Consider the following 8,860-nt stretch of genomic DNA (forward strand, 5'->3'; position numbering starts at 1 on the left):
TCCTTTACTTATAAGCTTATCATCCATATGTCCAATTGTTAACCACTCTAAATATCATATATACCAGATAAGTACTATACTTATTATTATTATTTTACAACGATAACTAACCTTACTCAACTTTTTCAAATATGATCACACATTCGTTTCATAAGTATATCATTGCCACCTTAATACCAGATCTAACATCAAACCAATACACGACATGCCAATGATTCACAAAAGGAACTACGCACGAGTCATCACATAAATGAGAGCGAATGGAGTGAAGCGATAAGAATCAAAATGGGACCAAGTACGCACAATAGAGATCCAAGAAGTGAAGATATTTCCTAAAAGTCACTACAGCCTCTCGAAGATAGGTACAGACGTCTCCATACCGATCATCGAGACTCTATTTAGACTCGACTTGTACACACGTGAGACCTATGAACCTGGGGCTCTAATACCATTTTGTCATGACCCAAAAATGGGCGTGATGACACTCATCTTATCCCACCAAGACAAGTCAGCCTAAAACTCAACCATTACAATAAAGTGCGGAAATAAAATATAAGTAACTTAATAAAACCCACAAAACCTGGTAGTCACGTGTACAAGCCTCTAAAGTATTACAATTGATTCAAAAGAAAAACTTAAGTCTCTAATGAACTTGTTTCTAGAATAGAACAAGATCATAATTAAGGAGAAGAAAGTCTGCTGCGATGGAAACAGCTACCTGACAAATCTCCAAGAAGCCTCGGAAAAGAAGAGAATGACAAGTACAACAAAAATCCAGGCTCATAACCTACAAAAATTTGTAGAAGCAAGGGGTGAGTACCAAACCACACGGTACTCAGCAAGTAAACGGCTAAACACAAGCTAAGGGGATGAAATACGGGTACCCCTACCTCCCCAACTGAACCTCCACAACTACAACCTGCATAAAATTCAGTCTAACCTAACAGTTCATATTCACATAGCACGTACTCTACAACAACACTTATACAAATTACATAAATATCCTCCACAATCACACTTTATCAAATTACATATCCTCAATAACAAGCTCAGTATTATCAATCACAAATTCCAGCAAAACACAATATCAAGTTCACCAATGATAAGTATGTGTAATGCAATGTCAAGTATAATGATGCATGTCTGACCTAGTGATACACACCCGCTGTCTCTAAGTCCGGGACCCATGGGGGACATATCTGTCCATGCATCTGTCGCGGCGCATGACACGACCCTCGACAATAGTAACCATCGCGGCGCGTGATACGTCCCTCGAAATATAGTATCCATCGCGGCGCGCGATATGTCCCTCGAAATGGTACATCCTCTTAAGTACCCATTATTTCTCAATGCACATTACACTTGCCACAACCAATGCCTCAGAATATTGCAGATGACAAGTTCACACATATAATGAGGAGATGACTATTTTTCATAATATCGCACAGTTCACAACCACACAAACATGAGGTTACATCAACAATGATTTAACAAGCCTTCAACCCTTTCTCAACACAACACACATAAACAATTAATCACATTGCCTTTTGTTATCCCCATTCTTTTCATCATTAGAATTAATCAATGTGGACAAGTCAACCCATCACCAATCCCGTTACTCCAAACATATACCACAAGGACATACACGCATTTCATAGACTTAACAAGAGTTTAGAAATCCGTCGAACAATCACTTTGGAACCTGAGTCTTTCCCTTTCATTAGGCTTCCAATCAATGCCATCTATTCAAATAATTAATCACAATAAAATTTTAAAACTATCAACAACCATATTACTAAAGATCTAGCCTAGGCCCAAAAACTTACACAAACCTAAAATCAAGTTCCAAAATTTTGATGTCAATTATAATGTCACCCTCCTATTTCCAAATTTCAAGTCTAGGGTTAAGTTTTCATTCTCCAATTCCATAAATCTAATGATACTTGTATAATACAATGCCCTTTATATTTAATTACTTATCTCAACATATAAAACTTGAATCGTGATATGGTATTGTACTAGAAGTTCAACCACGAAAAATAAATGTATACCAGTTATAATGTGTAATACCCGCAACTATAGAATATTATACACTAGTGAAATTCTTTGTAATGAATTCAATATCACCCATCATTGCTCTTCCAAATCGTTATCGTATAATCCTAAGAATAATTACTCGATCATCTACCATGGAATTGCCTCCAACATTTTAATACCATCAACACTAGCATAAAAAGGAAAAACGACAAACATGTATTCGTTCACAATTGTGCACCCAGGATAACCTCATTACCCTCAAATCAAACAAATAATAATAAACTCCTATCTCTACATTATTTTATTATTATTACAAGAATTAGTTACTTAGCAATTCAACATACCCAATTGAATAATCCCATGTTGCACAGAAACCCATTTTTTTTCTCAATTTCAAATCTCTATTTAACAATAAAATAATGATATGAATTCTCTCCTCCCTCAATTAATTAGTATATGTAAATTTAATGCAATATCAAATTTGAATTAAGTCTTTTTACCTGGAATTCTGTCGGCATCAAAGTTGAGGTGTCTCCCATAATAGTTTCAGCCGCAACTAATTAGTGTTAGGGTAAAATAATAATAACCTCTCTTTAATTTAATTTAGTGTTTTACATATTAACTAAATCATGGGTTTGACCCATTAAGCCCAAACTAAATTAATTACTTAAAAATTATCTCATTAATTATAAAATTTTAACTAAAATATATTAATAAAAATTTCTGTTTAAATTTATTTAAAGGGGTATTTTGTGAAAGCAAGGGCTAATTCTTAATATGAACTTATGGGTCATTACAACTCTTGTATTCTTAGATTCTGTGTTTAAAGAGTGGCATTTGACAGAAGATTGTACACACTCAAAATAGTTGGAAAAGATGTATTCTATGCTCTCTTATGTTCAACTCTTTTTATTTGTTTTGTTTAATGTTTAGGTTTCTTTGTTGTTTTTATTTTGAAACATTCTTAATATATATATATATATATATAATCAATTTTAAATATTCCTTTAAAATCCAAAAATGCTGAATTTGAGTAAATTAAATTAAGTATAGTCCAGTTTAATTTGACTAATAGTCGTTTACTTTTAATATGACAATGCTTTAGGCTTTTGTCATTCTCTTTGGATGTAGGTATAATGCATTAAGTTCAGAAATTAAATCTCTGTTTCAAAAAAATGAAAAAAAAGACAATCTCATAATAATTTAGGTCTTTTCAACTACTCCAAACATCTTATAATAATGTGAATCTCTTCTATTTCTCCTAACATCTCATAATAAATTTTGTCTTTTCAACTACTCTTATAATCACGTTATAAATAAGTCTTTTTGCTATTTCATTTGGTTAAAATATTCACAATTTCTTGAGTCTTTTTTCTCCACCATCTTCAGCTTCATGTACTTATCAACCCCATCCCTTACACCCACCCCACCTTGTTTTTTCTTTTTTTTGCTTACTTTCTTAATTTTCATATATTTGAATCAATATAAGGTTCTATGACTTTTAACCACATTTGGATTGGTCATGATGCGATTCAATATATGAATCAATTTAGTTTTTATTGCTAATGCATAATCGTTACTTTCACAAGATAAATAATTTTTCATTACAATATATATTTATCTTTAAATTAGAGTACTATATATATGTCAGAAAAGTACTATCGAATTTGCAAGAATTTTTAATCTCAACTTATGGGCTTGTTATTTATGTTTTCTATTGTATTTGATTTTTTTGGTAGCACATAAGAAGTCTATAGTAATATATATATGTCATTCAAATTTAATCATTTTTCATAGAAGAATTGTTTTAAGTATTTTAGGATAAACGTGCGATGCACGTTCGTAGAGACTAGTTGTCTATAATTGTTACTTTAAATTAATAAAAGTGTATTTATATTTTAAACAAGGTGTGTCCCGCATTTTTAAATTTTTGATGTCTCAAAAAAGATGCGTAACCACATTCTTAATAGAAATAGATATTTATTAATATGTCTAAAACTCATCTAGTCATTAAATTTTTTTTCCTTCATACATAAAACTAAATAATGTAAAATAAATCTAAATGTTGAGGACACAATATATAATTCTGCACTATTTCTATATTTTTTATTTTATATGTTAATATTTTATATTTTTATTACTCTTAAAGTTAATGTCAAAATGAAGCGTACACTTTTTACTTCAACAAAATAATAACAATTTGTTAATATAAATCTTATTTTTTGTCATTACATAAAACAAAAATAATTTGCTTTATTTATTTATTAGCCTAGCTATATCTACTTTATCATTATTATTTAAATTAAGACAAGAAAAAATGTTATGACCCTTTCATTTTAAGAGATCACAACTAACATTTTTTAAAACTCAATGTAATACGCTAAATTCTTAATTATTTGTTATATTCAATGATATTCTACGTGACATTAACTAGAAACTTATTCAAAGCATCAAAATTGTACAACAATAAATAACACCAAATATATTTAATTTCACATTTTATTTCAATTGAATTATGAATGAAACAAAACTATATATGTAAAAGAAATTCATAAAATCACAATCACATTCCATAGATAAATTAAAAAAGATAAGTTAAAATTGAATATTGTAAAAATCTTGACTGAACCTCGATTAGAACACCCACAAATTTTGTATTTTTTTTGTTGGGTTCTACGAGACATTAACTATATATGTTTGCTGCATTTTTCTTTTTTTGTTTTCTGATTCTTCTCCTCTTTTTTTTTTTGTGTGTATGCTTTTATTTGTTTTGCTGAATTTTTTTCTTTTTCCCTTTTTTGTTTGTATATATATATATATATATATATATATATATATATATATATATATAATGTGTGTGTGTGTAAGAGTGTATTGATGTGATGATAATGGATAATATTCTTATAAAATAATAAATATTTATTATCTAGAACCAATTAAAATCTAAATGGCTAATTAAAAATATAATTAAGAAAAACTAGTCTATTTATTACATTTAAATTATAAGAAGATAGATTTTTGTAGCTTTTCATTTTTTTAAAACAATTTAAGTAAAACTTGCCTAAAAAATGATTCTTATTTTGTTGTTTCTGAACCTATAAAAATAACTTTATAAAAATAAGAAAAAATTAAAATATCTAACTTAAACATAAAATAAATATTTAAGGAATAAAAAAAGTATAAAATCTTATGTTCGGTCAAAGATTACTTGCCTACATGTTTAGAACCTATTCTGAAGAGGATCACCCAAACCAGAAATACTAGGCTACGATTTTGTGCCATCACTTTCCTTAGAAGCAAGCAACACACATGTATCATCTTTTGACCATTTTCCCACAGCTAAAGGAAGCATCGATACCAGCTAAGCATTTTACCGAATGACTGTTTCCATTTTCGTTTGCAAGCGGAACTTAAAGATCCATTTCTACTACTTACTTGAGGTTCAGGGTTAGACACCTATCTTTGGTGAACTTAAGATCTATAACAATTGAAGAACTTTGAGTGGAGAACTTTTTCTGAAATTGAGAATGACCTTGTCCACCGGACTTGGAATGATAAAAGTCACCATCATCGGCCCTTTCCCTCTTTGACTCCCCATAGTTCTCCTTTAGCTTTTCCTCTTCAATTTGTTGGGAATGTACCATGAAATAAGAGATATCCATATCCTTGATCAAGATGGTGATGTAGTACTCCTTGACTATCATTTCAGACACATCCGATATAAACTTACTCATTTTTGCCCTAGAGTCGGCAAGCATAGTCAGAATATTAGTTAGACAGTTGAGTAAACTTCAAGGCATACTCCTTCACACTTTCAAAACATACTCCTTCACACTCATATTTCCTTGATGGAGGTTAATGAACCTAAGCACCTTTGTTTCTGTCATCTCAAGAGGAAAGAAATGATCAAGAAAATCCCTTGAATGTTTTCCAATCAAGAGGAACCACATCAATATCCCTCTCTCTTCCATTGGTTGAACAAAACTTGAGAAGGACCCTTAATTTGATAAGCGGAAAATTCTTTTATAATCTCCACTATCTTATAGATATCATTAATGAACTCTTAAGGATATTCATTAACTTTTGACCCATTAAACATAAAGGGATTCATCCTAGTGAAGCTCCTCACCCTTGTCACTTCCATATCCACATTTGGGTTTATGAGAGCAATGACTTCTCTATTAGATTGAGTATTCATATCTTGAGCCCACACTTGTAAAGGACCAAGATTCAACATGAGTTACTTGTTTTTTTCAAAGGATTGACCAACACTTATAAACCTCAGACTCCATATTCCTTCATTCATTAGGTCTTTAAGGAGGCATATCCTGAAAAGCATCGGAAAAAGTTGGAAAAACCAGCCTTATAGGTATGAACTCAATGACATGAATTCAGAGTAGTGAAAGAAGTGGGGTTTTCTAAATTCCTTGTAGTCTTCATGCATAAATGTGACACGCTTCACACTCATAAACAAGAGTCTACTCGAGGTAGATAGTCAGATATCCTAGAATATTCCTAAAACTTTATGTTCTAAATACTGAGTTTGTCATGACTGAAAGTACTCGCTAAGTTTGCCATGGTGAGTAAGATCCTGAGAGAGACTAAACAACTCACTTTACATAATCACTACATAAAAGAAATACAATCTAATAAATATAATCAATAAAAGTTTCATGTCATATAAAAATCCAAATTTAAGTGTGGAATACTAAACTGTGTCTGACATGGCCTTTCCATCGTCATAAGAGCGGTTGAGGCATAACCTATACACCACATCTAAAATAAAATTACAATAAAAAGAACTAAAACATCAATATTTTGTACTCAGAGCATGAAGACTCACCAATCCAATATAATTCAAGCTAGCCACGAGCAATGAAGACTCACTAATCCAATATAATTCAAGCTAGCCACGAGCAGGAGGAGGAACGTCAGATCCTATGTTATAAGATAATATAGACACAAGTATGCATTATTACATTAAATGTATTAAGTATGAGGAAATGTATAAAACTTGGACATGATCATATGATGATTTTAAAGTGTGATATGCATGATAAAGTTACATTATAGTAGAAAGTCTTTAAGAAATTCATGAATCATAAACAAGGTCAATGGACACAAGGGAAACTTTCATAAAACCCATTGAAGAAAACATAATTCATTTCTGGGATATTAACCATTAATAAAAAATAAGACAATGTGAGTTATAACATGGAGTTCAATAATGTAACCTTTACACTAAAAGGAAATTCTATTTGCAAAAGGTAGACTCTGCAACTTTCATTTATAATTTCTATTGAGACCCATATATATGTCATTTAAGATAACCCTACATGGGCACATAGTTCGACATAAGAAGATTGCTTTTAGAGACCCATTCTCCACTAACAATAGAGGTTCCATCTCAAAGTCCTCTGAGTTCTAAGTAAGTTCTAAAGAAAAATAATTAACACATCGATATTAGAATAATTGGAAGGGCACAATTAAACTGTCAATCCAATTATAAGTCATCATAGAGTAGCTCCTTTTTAAATCACGATTTCATAAATATTTCATTCGCCACTTACACTTCTAAGCATCTAAAACGTAATTTCATTCATGTGAGAGAATCTTTAAAAAATAATTGATACTTTTCTCTAAAGCATCATTAGTTCATAATACAACTTTCCCATAAAATATGATTAAGGTTTCATATTAATTCATAACTTCATTAGCTTTATCCATAAATATATAGTCAAAATCAAATGTAAAGCACGAGTCCATGTGAAATCAATTGAAAATCGCGTAGTTGAAAGGTTCAAAATAGACAACTGAATTATAACATGTAATATCCCGAAAACTAGTAGACTAAACTAGAGCCACCAGTCAGGGTTCTAGAGTTTGAAGCAAGGGTTAGAATAGTAAAATGACTTTTATAGGTTAGTAGACCATCGAGGGTTCAGTTGAGGGATACAAGAGTCAAGGCTAAAAGGCAAGTGCCAAGGCGGCAAGACCCAAGCCAAAGGCCAAGGCAAAAGGGCAAGACCCAAGCCAAAGGCCAAGGCTACCCCAAGCTTGGAGCACATTGCCTCAAGTCCACGACCACCACCACGATCAGTGGTGTGGACCATGGCTTGTGGTATGGTTCGCGAAGACAAGGCAGTAGCTCCATAAGGGCTGCCTAAAAGTGGCACACCTACACGAGCCACTTCACGACCAGTGGTCTTGACCACAGTTCGTTGGGAGGCTCATGAAGATGACTTAGGATGAGGTATGCCAAGACAGTTTTTCCATGACACTGCCCAAGGGACCACGGGTAGGACATACGGCTCGTGAGCCCTGTGGTGCCTTTCACCATTGTTGATTAAGGAGGGTGAAATTAGGAAATTCAGTTTTTTATTGTTTTTAAGTAGGGGTCGTTTTATATGGACTTTATACACCTGTATAAAGTATTTTAAGTTATCAACCACCCCAATTAAGCCATTAATTCCAAAACCCCAAAAGATCCCAAAGTTCTTCATCTAAAATATCTTTTATCTAGAAAACTCAAGACTTGTGCAAGCTTGTGTAAGGGATTTGAATCAAGGTATGTTATCTTATTCATTTTTGAGTTCTTCCACCCATAGAGCCCCTTAGATTTCCCCCAATTGTGAAGATAAAGCCCAATTTTAGCTAGTATTTCTTTCTATGTTGTGGGTAGTGTTGGATATGATTCCAATTGAGTGAATAGTACCTAATTATGATTTATTTAGCATTGAATTGTGATATTATGATGAATGTATGGGAATTTCATTGTTAACCCTACTCTAATTGGAAGAATTGAAATTACGTGGATTTATGC

The 8,860-nt window shown here is 32.0% G+C and overlaps 1 long non-coding RNA gene across 1 annotated transcript; it reads right to left on the reverse strand.

Moving 5' to 3' along the window:
• Window positions 1-567: 567 nt before the first annotated feature.
• LOC138337115 (uncharacterized) lies at window positions 568-2,618 on the reverse strand. The gene is made up of 2 exons (XR_011210530.1): window positions 2,538-2,618; window positions 568-787 (listed from the first exon to the last, which is right to left on the reverse strand). It is a non-coding gene; the product is annotated as an uncharacterized lncRNA (long non-coding RNA).
• Window positions 2,619-8,860: the final 6,242 nt, after the last annotated feature.

Source organism: Solanum lycopersicum, chromosome 7, assembly GCF_036512215.1.
Source record: "Solanum lycopersicum chromosome 7, SLM_r2.1".
Taxonomy (NCBI): Eukaryota; Viridiplantae; Streptophyta; class Magnoliopsida; order Solanales; family Solanaceae; genus Solanum; species Solanum lycopersicum.